This window comes from Rhipicephalus sanguineus, chromosome 4 (assembly GCF_013339695.2).
Source record: "Rhipicephalus sanguineus isolate Rsan-2018 chromosome 4, BIME_Rsan_1.4, whole genome shotgun sequence".
Lineage (NCBI taxonomy): Eukaryota > Metazoa > Arthropoda > Arachnida > Ixodida > Ixodidae > Rhipicephalus > Rhipicephalus sanguineus.
Window position 1 is genome coordinate 141602233 of NC_051179.1, and position 18094 is coordinate 141620326.

The 18094-nt window shown below is 48.2% G+C and overlaps 1 long non-coding RNA gene across 1 annotated transcript in view; it reads left to right on the forward strand.

The window, feature by feature from the left end:
• Positions 1–6613: 6613 nt before the first annotated feature.
• Positions 6614–18094, forward strand: part of LOC119390761 (uncharacterized) — a 32710-nt gene continuing 21229 nt past the window's right edge. Inside the window, exon 1 of the long non-coding RNA XR_007415876.1 lies at positions 6614–6976. This is a non-coding gene — a long non-coding RNA (uncharacterized LOC119390761). The remainder of the gene's footprint in view (positions 6977–18094) is intronic.

An 18094-nucleotide genomic window follows, 5' to 3' on the forward strand; every position in this document is an offset into this window, starting at 1 on the left:
CGCTGAACTTGCAACTACTTTATTGAAAAAAAAAACAACACGTACTATTCAAGGCGAGCGCGCATGCTCATTGTCAGAGATGAATGACTTGTCAAAACGTAAGGCAAAGCCTCGTGTGAGCTCCCTAGTCACCCCTAGTTAACAGGCCCATTTCCTTCTAACATAACGCCAGGGAAGGTTGGCTAACGCAATCACTTTCCTTCCTTGATATGTGGAATGCCTCAGCTACTTATCTAGTGTAGAGCTACATTCTACAGTAGAGCCGTCCTAATGAGAGCTCTGTCATCTTGAACAAACAAGATTTCTGTGTCAATAAAAAATGCCTCAGTTTCAATATTTCAATATGAACAAAATATTTCAATATGAAGAAAAAACTGTAAACACTGACACTCAAAGCAGTGCTTGGACAAGTTAGTTGATTTCTTCGGTAAGAAATGCTTGTGCTCAAGAAGCTCACATTAATGCACCGGCCTGTTTGCCCTATGTATGAACGGCCGCATGACAAAGGTATCTGGTACACAACAGCGATTTTGCACAGAACAAACTTGATAACATGTTTTATTGGGCAACCTAAGCTTCTTCCCGATGCCTCTATCTTCCTTTGAACTGCGGCTCCCACCTTGCCCACGTTATTAGGAGCAGGGAACAGCACATTAACACCATACCTGGCGCCTACTTTCCAAAACTTATGGGAAAGAGAATGCACGTAAGGAATTACGGCTACCTTTCGATTACGGTCATCCATATTACTGCGCTTCTCTAGGTCGTGTTTCGACGGTTTCAATTTTATCATTATTCTACTCACACATTCTACAAGAACCAAGTCTTGAAACCGGCTTCCTTGCAGCGATGCACCTGGGTCTCTAGAGTAGTACTCATCTTGTGAGCACAAGGCTTCTTTACTGCCATTCCTAAGCAGCCAGAGACTACGCCGTTTTTTGCAAGTTTGGAGTGACATGACTTGTAGCTCAGCAGAGGCTTCTGGCTCCTGGGTGTATACTGCCAGCATAGGTGGTCTTGTTGGAAAGTTAGTTCCAGATCTAAATGACGCAGTTTGTGATGCTCTGGAAGTTCATGCGTGAAATTGAGTCCCGACCCATTTTTTCTGAAGATATCAAGCACATATTGCACTGTTTCTGGCCCGGGGGACTTGACAATGACAAGGAAATCAACGTACCTAAATATGCGGATACAATTACCAGCTAATTCATCCTCTACTCTCTTGTCAACCTTGCTAAGAAAAAAATGTTACTCAGCACGGGAGCCACCTTTGCATCTATACAAACGCCATTATTCTGCATAAATGTTTGCCCTTCCGAGACAATGTACGTATTCTTTAGGTAGAAAGACCGGAGTTCCAGAAATGGCCCTGTAGAGATACCGGAAACATCATGGAAAAGGCGCTCGTCATTGTTTTCGATGCATTCCTCAACATACTGCATGAGTGTACCGTGCGGAAGAGAAAAAAAAACAAATCTTCAACATCAACGCTGAACCCGGAACATGTTCCTGGGTTATCATTCAATAGGTACCTAGTGATTTGATCTGAGTTTGGAACAAAATACGGATCTGTCACAATCAGTGCAGACAAATGTTTGTTAAGGTACGTGGAAACAACCAGTTGCCACATGTTGTGCTCGCACACAATTGCCCTGAAAGGAACACCAGGTTTGTGAGTTTTGGCCGCAAAGAAGATCTCAAGTACCGATAGCTCAGAACTTTTCACCTTCTTCGCAAGGCCTTCCAAATTCGATTCTAACAGAAACGCCGCTGCCTTTCGTTTAACTAGGGACGGGTTGACCTTGACAGGCCGAAAATTCTTCAAAACTGAATCTCGGGCTTTCTCGGCGTAAAGTTCCTCAGGCAAGACAACAAAGAAGCCTTCTTTGTCCGATTGGACTGCGCGTAATCGTTCGTCACATAAATATTTAACCAGGGAATGAAACCGTTTCCTCTGTCTCTTAGACGACCCACTACTAGCAACTATATCGACGCAGTCTGACACACATCGCGACTTTTCATCTTCTGAGAGTTTGGCAGACACAACCCGAACGTAAGCATGTTTCCCAACCGTCTTCATGCCTGTTTCCAGGTAGAACTTTGGTCCTAAACGCAGTGTCTTTCCCTGTTGGGCATCCACGGTGACGTCCCCTAGGGCCAAGAGCTTCCCTTCGGCAGGCTGCCGCTTTGCTCCTTTTGGGTGCGAACGGCGAACATTATTCCACAGGAAATCCGTGGTTTTGTCTGTCGTTCTACACCACTCACGAAACATGCGCTGGTTGGGGCGTGTATTCCCGTCACAGCACTTAGTCCTAAGAATATCTTTGAACAGTCTGGCCTGGCGCCACCATTCACTTTGAAGTATCTTGCAGATTCTCTTGGTGTGGCACCCGGACCGGCGCAGAAATCCGCAAAGGGCTTGTAGTTCCGCAGGGCAGGATTTTTTGCATCAGTCATGAAGACGCCGACGTGGGACACCGGTCAATTTCGGCGTTTGGTGAAGTATCTAAGGCTTTCGCCTTAATAAATAATAATAAATAAATAAATAATAAATAAATAAATAAATAAATAAATAAATAAATAAATAAATAAATAATAAATAAATAAATAAATAAATAAATAACTAAATAAATAAATAAATAAATCTGTCATTCGACGACCACGTGTCTAAAGCGATAGCAAAGTAGAGCACTGCTTTTGGGTCCTTAACACGGTGTTACAATACGTCTACAATACAGCGCACGAGACTACTGCTGTGCAGTATATCCGCTGTGTTGGCAAATGCCGGCTCATTGGGGAGCCTGCGCTATGGGGAACGTGGCGCTACAAGCGCCGCCTCTTCGTGGCGCATGGGAGAACAGGCTACGAACTTTCGTCAGACAGCATTCTAGTGAGAATACATAATATACACTCTATAAAGGAGTGGTTGATGCCTTGATGGAATATAGGCCATAGCCATTCCCGACGATAGAACCAAATGTGCGACGTTAGCTTTGGAAGCTAGTGAAGGTAGTGATATTACGTCAAGCTGCCGGCCTTGCGAGAAAAAAATGTCGATGAGGTGACGCGTCTGATCGGGACCACAAGACATGTGCATCTCTCAGTGGCGGCAAGAGCACCCTGCAGCAGCTCAATGGCAAATAGGGGAAAAAATAATCCATATCTCACGAAGGAAGACTAGTCACCAAAGTCCACTACAGGTTCTATAAGGCTTACTTCCAATGGAATATTCTGTTAAAATTCTAGTTTTGTGGGAAAAGTATGTAAGATTTGCTGGCAAAGTAGTTGGCGATGCATTTAATACACTGCAGTCGGGCCCATATGGCTCATAGGCGGTGTTTAAGTATCCCTGGAACATATGCGCCTTGTATTGCGATGCCGCAGTTTTGCCACAATATCACAGTGGATATTTGCTGTATAGATCCAGGAGTCAATTTTGATAGCTAATCTTTTTTTTTTGTCAGATACGTTTTTTTCGCGTATCTTCCAATCAATTCTTCCCTATCGCGTATTTCCCTACCGAGAAACGGTGCCGCGTACAACTGGTCCGGAATCCTGAGAATGGAAGAATACCTGTACTTTGGCCCTGTAGGCCAAAGTACAGGTAGGAGGCGCGCGCGCATCCCAACTCCGGCGAAACACGAGCAGGGCGACGACCTTCGCCTCGTCTCCGCGGTGATAGTGAACCCGCTGAAGCACCTCCGAGCTATGCGTACCGCGAGCGGTAAATTGGAAATAGAAATAGCTCGCCGTTATTAGGCTGGAGGGCGTATGCTGCCTGGCTGAGTTGTCTCGCAGGTTCGACTCCGTAGTCGCATGCTTCTGAAACTGTTTCGCTTGAGTTATATTTCTTTGTGGCTATATATATATATATATATATATATATATATATATATATATATATATATATATATATATATATATATATATATATATATATATATATATATATATATGCAACATGACGGCGACGGCAAAAACCCGACGACAGTGTCTATATAATTGCTATCGCAATAACAAGATGAAGTGAAAAAAATAGGAGGGGAAATCCGTGCGCTTCGTGATGGCGAGGTACCCATTATGTTCTAATGTGCTGAGAGTCACACTGTATACCGAGAGGGTTGGATATATCTCGCTAAATACACAACTTTTCTCCTTTTGTAATTGCACTGAAACTCTGACGGCGTTTAGCATATGCATAAATATGACTTGTTTTTGTTGTCTTGATTCCTTCAGATCTCCAGTAGCCGAGAATAGCGCGCAGCTCTCATCCGTAAAGATGAATGTTTCCTGAGCCGAGAATAGCGCACGCACCTCTGCCTTATATATAGATACGTTTGTTTTCCGGGGATAGAGACAGAGAGAACAAAACTTTATTTTCACATAAGGTGGGGCATGGCAAATGGCCGTGGCCCCTATTCCAGGGCTCCGCTGGCCTCTGCCATCATCTCTGCCCGTTGAACCAGCCAAAGCTGATCATCGAAGACCGAGATGAACAGCACTGGCTCCCTTTGTTTCTTTGTGTTGTTCGTGTCGTGGTGTCCTTCATTGTGCAGTGTACACTCCCACGTAATGTGAAACATAGTTGGTGTGATCCCGCACCACGAACTTATATGTCTGTATGCTGTGGGGCAGAATACATGTAGCCTGTGTAAGCTGGTGTACGTATTTGTCTGGAGTCTGCGTAGCGCCGTAGATTCCATTGACGTGAGGTTCTTATGTGGTAGAGCAGAGGGTGTTCCGTGGAATGTCGACGTACTACATGGATGCAGCAGTATAAAAACAGGGTCACGAGTGCGCTGCCTGAAGTATTTAAATCACAAGATTGCATTCTTATGCGTGCCTTCGGGTTGTAATTTGTTGCTCCTACGACAGGCATGACACTTTGAAAACTTTATTGATTGAAACATTCCATTATTCAGGATGCTAAAGGCAGGGGTAAAGAAAAAAACGTCTTCACGGGCTTGACTAGGACCACGAACCCGAAGAAAATGGCGGGGATTGGCATACTAGAGCCCAATGAAAACAATGCACGCATTAGAAACAATCCTAGTAGCATAGCCAGTGTAAGCTTACTGAAGCATAAACGGCAAAACTGGTCAGTAAATTTAAAACACGCTAAATAGAAAACAGGCATCTGAGTGATATTTAGATGTTAGTGATGGGACCATAAAGGTTAAGATAGCAGGTAACGGAAGATTAGAACACGGTCGAGACAATTATTAAGCTGCGACAGCCACGCTCGCTACGGCTTCTCTGGAATCATTAGGAAATTGTCAGGAAGTGGAGAACCATTTCGTCATGCAGATACCTCACACTCAGTGAAAATGGTTGTCAGACTGCCAGTCGCTTATCAAGGCGGCGTGACGTTCGTTATTTCTCTCACTGTAGAATATAAGGGATGTTCAATGTTACCATGTACTTTTAGAATATAACGTGAAGCTAGAATAAGACCTGTACTTGTTGCGTGACTACTAATTTCATTCAATCTAGAGGTCGTAGTGGTCGCAATACGAAGACGACCTCAAAGGTAACAGTGGCAAATGATTTTGTTTTGCAGAACAGCCACGCGTTATAGTATGTCAGTCAGTCGTTATGTGTACAGATATCCTCATGCCGTTTCTTTCTCACTAGTAAATACATTACGAACGAAACCCCGGCTCGTTCCTGAGTTGTGCTGTGCTCATGACTATACCAACCTTCACAAAGCGCGAGCTACCCTGAAAACACGAGAGTACACGCCCCTTCAGTTTCTCGCCAATCAATCAGTGAAGTAGAGCCGCTGCCTCGATGCTCTGATTTCGGCCTTCTTCAATAGACGAGGAAAACTTGTGTTAAGAAGGTAGCCCACATCATAACTTGCGGATTACCTGCAAGCACGCAGACCAACCTTTTTTGCCGAGGCGCAGTGAAAGATAGCGGCATGTCTGCAATGCAGCTAGGTCATTGTGAATACGGCAAGCGAGTCAGATATGGCTCCGTTCTTTTATTGAAGGAGGCAGCCTGGGCTCGCCAATCTCTGGCCGCAATGCAGTTTCGATTTCTTTAAGATGGAGGAAAGCCAGAATTGAGATAGCTATAAAGCGCTTCTACAGTTGTGGGCATAGCTTGCCATTTCCGTTCTGTAGCATGAAATGACAGAGCTCGAGCACGCGATGGTTAAAACAATGCTCGAGAAATGCGCATTCCGATTCATCACTGCTAGATCTTTTTGCATTACGACACTTTTCTCCGGTGTCGGTCGCGTACGATGTACGCACGCTTTCGAATTCCGCCGGAGTGTTGTGAGTCCGAGCCCCTCACGAAGCTGTGTGACGTCGCTCGCGTCGTCTGTGAAAGTTCTGGTTTTCGCGGCGGTGGCGCTCTTCTGCTCAAGGCAGCGACGTCTGCGCACGCACATGTCGTAGCTGCACCTTGCTCTCTCTGTCGACCGACATGCTCATCTGTAACAAACGGCGTCGTGACGACGCTGTTCAGCAAATGGCAGATCGAATGGCCGCTTCGCCCTTTTGTTAAATATCAGCGTAGCAGCTTGGCCGAAAGGGTAAGTCTGTGTGCTTTGCTTGGAACGCAGATGTGCAGTGCGCGGTCTATTTCCCCCCCCCCATTTTTTCAAACGTTTGGTCGCATTGTGGAAGGAAGGGCAGACGAAGCTTATCGCCTGCAGAACAAGGATTGTGCCGTTAAATATTTAGTTGAATAATAATCCATTTTGATGGATTAATGGGTGACTCGTTGATTATGGCTGTGACTCCGAAAATGCTGCGCTGCAAGAGGCGCTGTCAGGTGAAGAATGAAGAAACACGTTATTTGCCTGGGCCTGGCATATCGAATGTAGTGAAAGCACTCGCGTGAGCCAGCCTTCGGTTCACCTAGATGAAGAAGACGTGAAACGCCTGAACACTTTATCAGTCGCCACATAGACCCGGACGTACTTGATTCCCATGTGGCGCTTCTATACCTGTGACGTGCGCACGTAAGTTCTGTCCTCGCTTTGTTTTAACGCGATAGTTGGTTGTGAGCAAAAAAATCATCTTGTCCGTGACCGAAAAATTGAGAAAGATGCAAAAAAAAAAATAAATACTCGAAATCTTCGGGTTCGATTGAGAATCGGCCCCAGGCTGTCTGCGTCGCAAGCAGGTGTTGTACGACAGAGCCACGCCATTTCTTGAAACTGCTTCAGAAAGAAACACTATATGAATGTCACGTAGTGGAATAAGTCCCCTTAGCGCATGTAATATTGCGTGGCAGAAGCGTAGAATTGTGCCAGGAGTCAAAACTTGTGAATTGCGCAACGATTGTGTGTTTTAAAGACTCACCCATTACAAAGCGCTCAGATATAGTTAATCATCATCAGCAGCAATTTCATCAACAAAGTGAGCAGCTGCGTAGGGTCGCGTGTTGCCTAACGGAAGCGTTGTGGGCCCTTCGCTGATTAGCAAAAGGAATTTTTATGGCGTAGTGGGCACTTAAGAACTGTATTTGCAGTAGGCATTCTAGGATACTTTGAAACCGCCAATGTTACGCGCACAGTCGTTCGTCTCCTTACGGCACGGTTGAGGCAAGCACCGAGAACTGAAGCTAGGCTAGCAGTTCAGAAGGCGATGCGCACGGGGCCCGATTAAGCTATCGCAGTCTACTCTTCAAGGCGAAGCTCAAGCGTCCTCCAAGTTTTTCCTGCGACAGTGCGCCCTTTTAGCTGTTAGTCGGCTTTTGTGCTGCCCCTTTCTTTTCTCTTGAGCCCTTCTTTGTACTCCTTGAAATGTATCATAATGCCTCCCTGTGTACGGGCCTCGAGCATTTCGGCTCCATCGAAATGCGGCCGCCGCGGCCAAACTCAGATTCCACCACTTTTGGATCAGCGTTCGAACCACAGCCACTAGAACACCGAGGCGGGTCTTCCCATCACTATATGTAGGACTCAGCATATTAAATATAAAGGTGGTGGTTTGGGATATCGGAACTGCATTATACTTGAGGGCTAGAGCGTGATGAATAGGAGACGAGAGCCTATACACCCATCTGCCCTTCTTCCTTCAAGCTTATTTGTCCTGCCCTATATACAACCCTGAAGCAGAATGCTACCACCGCCGGCGTCGCCTTGTCGTTGTATAAAGTGCGTTGGATTAAGTAGGCGTAGCATAGGAGTTGCCTATAACCTTCGAAGCATCACCCATCAACAAACGAAGTACCAGCTCGTTCTCTCGACCACTCTGCTGAAGTCTCTGGTGAGTTCAGCGACGCTGTATGAGCTCCCGCTATATCAGCCGCACATTTTCAAATTGTTTGCGTCCGCATGCAATGAATGCTACTGCCGCAAACGGGCACCTTCAACGGCTACTCAGTCGGCAAGAATTCGGTGACAGGGGCACGACACACCTGCTTCGTGATGAAATATCTGTGCAGTGTTGAAGGAAGAGTAGATCAAACACCAAGAAGAAAAAGAACAAGCGCTGACCTGAAATATACATTTATTAAAAAACGAGCGAGAAAGGAAACCACCGCTAGGTTAGCACACTGCGCGCATTTGCACAGACACTTGAAATTCGCCGGAATGTGACCAGTGTGACGCCGGATTGCTGCAGATTACGTTCACTATCTGTAGGAAGCAGCAACGATTGACTGTGACACTTGTCGCCTTTCTTTCTTGTTAAGGAGCCATAAAAGCGGGCAGATGTTTCGCTGATACCCTTCATTATTTTCTGTTGAAGCATTTCGCTAAAAGTGTACCATATCTATAGCGCCCAAAGACATTAAGGGTACCATGCCTTGTATCTTTCGACTCCATTGGCTCGAACGAAGGATGTGAAATTGTTGTTTCGGTCGCCTCGGTTGTTTTTAGACATGGTATCAAGCTGCAGCACTTGAGAGAATAGAAGCCGCCATATTAAAGAAACGAATTTGCACTTGTAAACATGGGGGCATAACTATTTTCTGGGAAATAACATTTGACGCTTACGTATAACTTGACATTTGAACACTACTCTTTAATCGAGATTCCTTCATACGTTTTGCTGCGATATTTGTGCATGCGTACACAACATTGTTGATGTAGTACTTCTTCGCCTAACGTGAGTCTTTGCAAAAGAGTGTCTCTATGCATAGAAGCGGGCCCTGCTACTTGAAAAACGAGTCGTGGCTTCGCCAAGCTGTCTGGAACCGCTTCACTCCACAGCTGCTGCGTGACTTACCTAGCTGATCGAAATGGAACTGTTTTCTTTGATTTGTTTCAAGGCACGTTTTGAAGAGAAGCCGATGATGTATCAACATACGCAGCGTTCACTTACACTGCCACTCAGATCGAGCACTTGTTCGCGAAATAGCGCGAAGCGCGAACGACAAGTTGTGGGGTGTTCTGTCGCACGCCATTATGAGGTGGACCATATTGCGCGGTAAATTGAGTAGTGTAAGAAGGTGCTAAAGAACGCGCTTATTGCGTTGACATATCGAGTTTATTCAGCGCGTTGATATTAGCAGACATAAAGTACACAGCGCAGTAGTGCCTGCTTAAGGCTTGGGTGACATACTAAAAAGAAAAAAAAAACCAAAGCCAGGTCCACACCAAGTGAAAGCTGTACGAACTGCTGAGCATTGATTCGCCTGTGTTTCCCTTGCGTTTACCTTTCGTCTATCTTGTGTTCATCATATCCATACTGTTGTTTTGTGTTCCTTAGTTGTGTTTATCTGCTCTTTTCTGTTCTTTCCGTGTGGGTATAAGATATTTGTTGTCATTTTATGAACTTTTCTTGTGATAACCTCTTATGTTTGGAAGTACACATTTTCTGCTCTATGGTCTCCTTTCTACTGCTTTCCTACTGTTTGCTGCTCCGAGCGCGGTGCGTCGAACTCCCGACGCTGGCGTTTCGCCTGCGCTTCTCTCTTCCGTAGATATGTGTCAACCTCCCTACGCAAGCGTTTCGCCGCCGATTGCTGGCTCGGACAGATGAATTCGCCCTTCGGCGACGCTAGTATTAACGGCCAAGAAAAGTGCTGGCGTTGCAAACGTACAGCCTGCTCGGCTTATATGTGCCCAACGTGTAACCTGCGTGATGCCAACGCGAGACAGGAGACGACACAGCGCGGTTCCTTAAACTGCTCCGCAGTTAAAACACCAGCACCGAGGTGCATCAACATGAAGACCTTTACAGAATGTTCTGGCGCATTATGATACGGAACCACAGTCCACTACGTAAACAACGTCAAAGAATATATATATATATATATATATATATATATATATATATATATATATATATATATATATATATATATATATATATATATATATATATATATATATATATATATATATATATGCCGCCGAAGCTCAGTGGTAGAGCATCGGACGCGTTATTCGAAGGTCGCAGGTTCGGTCCCTGCCGGCGGCAAGTTATCGTTCCGTGCACTTTACTTTCTTCACATTTATATTCTACATACTACAGGTAACTCCCCCTATACATTCCTTGGCATTATTGTCTGTTAATTCTCATTAATATTGTGTCTAACAAACGAAAACGAGCCCTTAAGAGTCCCCACCTTTCCTTATATATATATATATATATATATATATATATATATGTATACGTGTGTGTGTGTGTGTGTGTGGATACATCATATATACTACAGAAGCTTTTCCAATGGGCCAAACGTACTTGGGTAGAGAAGAGACACAACCAACCAGTCTTCGTCAGGGCTTGAGCAAATATATATATATATATATATATATATATATATATATATATATATATATATATATATATATATATATATATATATTGTGAGGACGAAGATCGACACCGGGGCTCTGGCGCGCGGGGACAGCTAGCGGGTAGAGGCAGAGGAAGAAGAGGTCAGACAATAGAACAGCTGGCCCAGGATCGGGCGTTGTCTCTGTCTCCGTTCCTCACAATGGCGCAGCCTACGACGCGAATCGAACCTTGAAGCTGAAGCCACGTGTCCTCGATGGTCGTCGGCAGCGCGGGTCTCTCCATCCAAGGAATGCCGTCCACGCTTCCTCGATCATGGACTCCACGACTCGACCGCTGCTGCCGCTACTCATCGAATCATCCGCGGACGGCGTCCATACCTCTTCGGTGGTTCCAGCGTACGCCCTTTCAGGAACCGTACTACTACTTTCGGCTGAGAATGTGCACGGGCTCTTGTCGTTTGGGAACGTCGCGTACGCTTCCCGTGACACGCATCCCGTGCCCGGGATTCTTCCAACGCGTGAGCACCCAAGGGACGCCGTTCAGGCTTCCTTGGACGTGGATGTTGCCGTCGGGAGTACTGCTACGACCGCATGCTCCGTGGACGTGAATCGTGGCTCTTTGTGCGCCTCATCCGACAGCGCCGCGGAGCTGTTGCGTGCCATCGCACACCTCCGCGTCGAGATAAACGCCTTGATATCGCGATGCTCCGAGCTGTATCCCGAGGCTATACCATCACTGTGCGCAATGAATGCTCTGTTTGCTGCAGCTGCCTCACAAGGCCTTGAATCCAGTTCAGTCCAGAGCCGTAGAGAGCTCCGGTGTGCCCTGACGCAGCTCGCATCTCAACTGGGCTCCTTGGCGTCGGCATACTCCAGATTTTCGGCTGCCGCCCCACCATCGCTGGCTGTCCGCGAATTACCGGAGTTACACGGCTTCCAGAACGACGCCGACGACTGGGTGGCGACCGTGAACGCAATCGGAGCTCGCGAGTGCTGGACGGATCAGCAGAACTGGTGCGTGGCCATCGACCGCCTTCAAAACGGTGCCGCGGCGTGGCACAGGTACGAAGGCGTAAGGCAGCAATCCTGGGCCGAGTGGAGCACTAGGCTCAAAGCTGCCTTTGGACCGATTGACTACCACCTCGCTGCCACCGCCCAGACCAACCTCACCGCTACCGAGGATGGAGCTCTGAATGGGCACCACCTCGAGGCTGCTACTGTGCAGTGCAGCTTACCACCACAAGTCGAGACAACATTCTCTCCACAGCACTTGATAACGCGTGCCCCAAACTCATCTTCCCTTGGTAACCCGGACGTGACGGCTCCTCTGGACTCGGCACGATGTCAATCCAGAAGCTGGACGAATCGAAGGCGATTACTAATGTGTGCGGAGAGCCATCTGAGCATCCGCAACTTCAAGCGCATTCATTGCCCGAATGCGCAGATGGCCACCTTGCTTTGAATGAAACCAAGCATGTAGTGGCGACCACGTTTACCCGATGCACCCATCTGGAAGATTCCAGGACATGCCTGTGTGGAATGGTGAGAGCAGCCGTTCTGAAAGGAAGACGCTGGCAGTACCTGACTACAGACCATCAACGGTTTGACGGGATGGAGTGCAATGTGTCCAACACGCAGGCGTTCAGCGAGAAGGTTTCCCGGGGCGAGCGCATGAAAGTTGCCCCGTCGCTATTCCCACTGCCTGCTGACGGCATTCAGCCACGAAGAAACGTGCGCTGGACTTCACAACCGCGGCACCGAAGAGTCACCTAGGACCGCTTCCAGAGACATCGGGCGTCAATGAAAACGAGGAGAGCGAGCGCCCCGTTGTCAGCGTGGAGGATTCGGCAGTAGAAGGGAATATTTCAATTACAACAAAACCGCCGGAAGGTTCCTGACGAATGTCTGACCGTTTTCACGGTGTTTACAATCATGGGGTTTTAACAGAACAGAAGCACCGAGGACACCTTGCCAGCTACGGTGCCTCCTCGGATGCTGTTCCGGCATCCGAGGAGGATCCGAGGATGCTGTTCCGGCATCCGTCCCCCGGGCATGCCACATCCGACGTTTCCTCCGAGACAAAGCCAAAGCCGGCCCGCCGGAAGCATGTTTTTGCGATTTAGCCAGGGTCGCCCACCAGACCCACAAGCCAAGACGGCAGATGCACCAGCCAAGTCAAAGCGTGGCCGAGACCGGCCACCGCGATTGCTGCCAGAGACGCCCACCAGAGACACTGTCGGCAGTTGCGCGCGCTCGCAGCCATGGCCGAGTGTGAGGACGAAGATCGACACCGGGGGCTCTGGCGCGCGGGTACAGCTAGCGGGTAGAGGCAGAGGAATAAGAGGTCAGACAATAGAACAGCTGGCCCAGGATCGGGCGTTCTCTCTGTCTCTGTTCCTCACAGTATTCGCAATGCCCACGAACTATAGGTGGCGCGCCGTGCTTTTCAAGATGGCGCCAGGAGGAGGGTAAACCGTTTGCTAGCTCATAGGAACAGATAGGACGTGCGGACGTACGGACCGTGCACTTTCACCGGATGAAGTCATGAGCTGCGCTGAAATGGATATGAGACTAAAATACCTTCCCCAAACCACGGAAAGTGCTAAGTACTCGCCACCTAATTATTTGCTGCGAAGTGAAAGGTATATTTCAGCTCTGTTACCGTGCATAACGATGCTTTGCGAAATCCTGTGCGTGCTACATAAACATGTATGAACTAGAATTGACGTATGAGCTGAACGGCACTCCGAGGTAGTACGTACCGAGCCTGCCTGACGGATTTGCCGCAGTAGTAGGCCGCCAGCGAGTAGCGCCACACTGCAGTGCTGCGCGTGATGATGGCTTGCAAACATAAAAGTGTTCTGTGATAACACCCCGTAGTCATTACTTGCGCAGTCGGAAACGCGGAGTTGCGTCTTCAACGGAACACAAGCATTTAACATGCCATTCAGTAGCGCTTGTGTCACAGCCATGCTGAGACTCTAGCCGTGTGTACTTCACTCGCAGGTTGCAGTTCGGTTCAGCACGATCGAACATGAATATCGAAAAGAATGCACACGTATGCTTTTCGCAACGTCGAAGAAGTTCGCCGAGAGGCGTGGATTGTGGCCGTGACTGCACGCTCCATCGCTCTAACCATTTCGCTTCGCTGTTCGAGCTCGAGCGTGGTTGGCGGCATGCGGCGCTCCATAATATCCACCAATAATTGTGATACATGCAATGCACAAGAGGAACTATGCTTTTATTTCGATCTCGCTCAAGGATATTATACATTAAATACAATCAAAGTGACTTACGAGCGTGAAAGAACATTAACGCACGAGGGGACGTGAAGTGCAACTCGCTCCTCGTGAGTTAGCAGCTGGTGGTTCATCGTCGCTGTCACCTCGGTGCTTTCACAGTCTTCTACGTCCAGTGAAAAAAGCCTCATCGTCAAGATGGTTTCTTTCAACATCAGTGCTGAAAGCAATCTGAAGAATTTCCTCCGCTGAACGACTTCGACCACTCCGCGTCACCACGTTTACAATTAGAGAGACGTCCTGGGCGCGGAGAACACATGGAGAACATCAGCATCTTGCTCTCAGTACCGGTCAACAAGCAAATCGCTTGCAGTGTGCTGCCACCTATCAACAAACGTACAAAAACAAGCGCGCAGCGGTGGCTATGAAACCTAACACACTGGCGAAGGGACGGCGTGGATGGAAGCGTTTCGCTCCACGAAAGGCGTCGAGCAGACACGTCCTCGAATGAGTGAAACGTCGCTCGCACGATTCGTAACAGCGCTTTGCTGACAAAGGATAGAGGCCCTATTTTAATGTATCGCCATCTTGAGATCGCTCAGTTATACATGAGCACATCGCGAGCCCGCGCCACCTCCCTCCCGCGTACAGTGTTATGGGACTCATGCACTACAAGAAACACTGACCAATTATATATGCAAGTAAAACAGGGTGAGCTTCAACTGAATATTAGACGATAACATTTAACTTACCTACGTGGCTACAGAAAGCCTCGCGAAGCTGATAGTATGTGTACACTGTGGGCTAGCATTGAAAGCGCGAGTTGCCACGTATTTTCACGAAAACTTCGCGTCTCGCAAGAACGAATCAGATTTCTCGTGTCACGGAGGGCCCGGTTTGTTCACTGATGCAGGGAACATGCAAAGTCGTAGTGTTCCTTTCTTGCCAATGCTTAACACTGAGGCTAGCACAGCCGAACAAGGGAGCGACTGCATAGTGCCGCCATTTTGTCGTCTACTAACCCTCCTCGAGAGGACGCTCCTGAATTCCGCTCGGTGGCGCAACAGTCTATGGGCATTGCGAATACATATATAAGCGCTATTAAGTGCAGACGCACGTAGAAAGGCAAAAAACAAAAGAGGCATTTATTCTCGACGTTTCAAGCAGGGAGCGGTGATCAAGAGTCCGGTCCCCGGTTGAAACGTTGCGAATTAATGTAATTTTGTTTTATACTTCACATTACTTACTATTCACTAGAGCCAAGGAGCGTGAGTTTATGCATACATACATACAGATAAACTGTTACGGATGATATGGGTTTATTTACAATGAGGTCAATGAAGCGGCAGGCAAAAGACAAGGGACGATCCGATGATGCCGAGCACCAAATCCCTCGCGCCCGTTCTTCTTCTTCGTTCTTCTTTCGCGCTCTTCCAGCGCCGCGTTACATTTTCCTCGGGGCCAGACGAAGCTCACCGAGCAAGTCAGAGGGCTCGCTGAGTGCAGGGCTTCAGTCGTGCAACATGGACAAGTTGCGTCTTGCGTGAACGGCGGTTGCCAGCTGTCACTTTTGCGATGACGTAGGTGACGTCGCTCAAACCTTTAACGACGACGAATGGACCGGTGTACTTAGAAAGAAGCTTTTGGCAAAGTCCCTGCTTTCTTAGTGGTGTCCACAACCATACGAGATCACCTGTTGCAAAGGTGACTGGCAAATGTCTTGCGTCGTAACGGGCCTTAGCACGGGAATGGGACGAGAGAGTTCTGAGCCGGGCCAGTCGACGTGCTTCTTCAGCGCGACACAAGGTCTGCGCGACACTTGCGTTTTCGTTGGTCGAGAAAGGAAGCACGGTGTCGAGGAAACTTTGAGGATGGCGAGCGTAGAGCAGAAAGAAAGGTGTATAACCTGTTACTTCGTGTTTGGCGGTGTTAAAGGCATACGTTATGAAAGGTAGTACGGCATCCCAGTTCTTATGATCCGCTGAGACATACATTGAAAGCATGTTTATGATGGTACGATTGGTACGCTCAGTTAGCCCGTTGGTTTGCGGGTGGTAAGGCGTGGAATGCCGATAGTGGGACCCAGAGCCGTAGTAGTTCTTCGACAACGTCAGCGGTGAACTGCCGGCCACGATCACTTATTACCACACGGGGAGCTCCGTGACGGAGGATAATCGAATGCAGTAGGAACCAGGACACATCAGATGAGGTGGCTGAAGCAAGTGCCATCGTCTCAGTGTAACGTGTTAGATAATCCACGCAGACGATAATCCAGCGGCGTCCGGTGGAAGACTTCGGGAAAGGGCCGAGCAAATCTATGCCGACTTTTTCGAAAGGCGAAGTCGGTGGCGTAACTTGTTGCAGTGTACCTGCAGGAAGAGCAGTCGGTTGCTTGTGGCGTTGGCATACATCACAACTGGCGACGTAGTGCTTCGTCGTCTTCCACAGTCGAGGCCAGTAGAACCGCTGTCGGATGCGATGAAGCGTCCGAGCAAATCCAAGGTCCCAGACGTAATGTCGTCGTGCATTGCTCGGAACACCGCAAGGCGCAAGCGTTCTGGGACGACTAGAAGCAGTGGGGCACCATTGCTTGAGTAATTCTTGCGGTACAAAACACCGTCACGAATCACAAATTGCATTGAGTGTCGAGATCTGTTGGTCGCATCAATAATTGGTCTCAGTGATGGGTCGCGCAGCTGCTCCTGACTGAAGATGTCCATACTCGGAAAGTCCAAGGAGACCGTCGCAAGGTAATTGTCGAAATCGTCGTCATCGGTGCTTGTAGTTGGAGATGGTAGACGAGATAAGCAATCGGCGTCGGCGGCATCGCCCACTCTTGTAGGCAACAGAAAAGTTATATTCCTGAAGCCGCAAGGACCAACGAGCCAACCGGCCGCTGGGTCACGTAATCCGACAAGCCAACATAGGGAATGATGGTCGGTTACGATCTTGAAATGTCGGCCGTACAAATAAGGTCTGAACTTGTGTATGGCGAAACAAACTGCGAGGTAGTCCAGTTCTGTTACGTATAATTGCTTTCAGCCTTTGTCAGAGCACGACTTGCATACGCAACGACGTGTTGGCGTCCGTGATGAAGACGAGGACGGCACCGTGTTAGCGTCACGAGGACGGCACCAACGCCCACGCCACTTGCATGGTATGCAGTTCTGTGAGTGCCTCCGGGTCCAAGTGATGCAGAAGGGGCCAGAAGTGAGCAAAAACTTCAACTGTTCGAAGCAGCCTCCTGCTCAGCGGTCCACGGTAGGGGGTGTCCTTTCGGAGCAAGTTGTCAGTGGATGAGCTAGCGGGCGAAGTTTTATAAACCGGCGAAAATAAGAACAAAGGCCCAGGAAGCTACGAAGGTCCTTCACCGTCTTTGGTGGCTTGAAGTGCGGACTGCAGTGATCTTGTTGGGATCTGGTCGTGCCGTCCTGGTCGACTAGATATCAAGAACAACGGCTTGGCGCTCACCAAAGTGGCACTTCTTGGAGTTTAAAATAAGACCAGCTTTTTGATACAACGAGAACAACGCTGAGCCGCTGGTTATGCTCGTGGAAAGTCCTGCCGAAAATAATGACGTCATCGAGATAACACATACAAATCTCCCGTTTGAGACCGCGAAGTATGGAGTCCATCAATCGCTCGAAGGTTGCTGGAGCGTTACATAAGCCAAACGGCATAAGGTTAAACTCAAAAACCGTCGGGCGTAACGAAAGCAGTCTTTTCTCTGTCAGACGGATGCATTGGTATCTGCCAGTACCCAGACCGGAGGTCGACGGATGAAAAGTACGAGGCGGAGTGCAGGCAATCAACAGCATCGTCGATGCGTGGTAAAGGATACACGTCTTTCTTCGTGACGGCGTTAAGGCGGCGTTAGTCGACACAAATCCCATGAGTTGTCTTTCTTTTTACGAGTATAACCGGAGCTGCCCAGGGGCTGCATCACTCCTGAATAACGCCCTTCTGCAGCATGTCGTTGACCTGTTCGGCGATCACTTTCCTTTCCGAAGGGGATACGCGGTAAGGCTTCTGGCGTATCGGTGAAGCATCTCCCGTGTGTTACGGTGGTGCATACGGGAGTTTGGCAGCGTAAACAATGATCGCTTTGAGCAAAATGAAAGACTGGCGCGTACCTGGCGAGTACCTC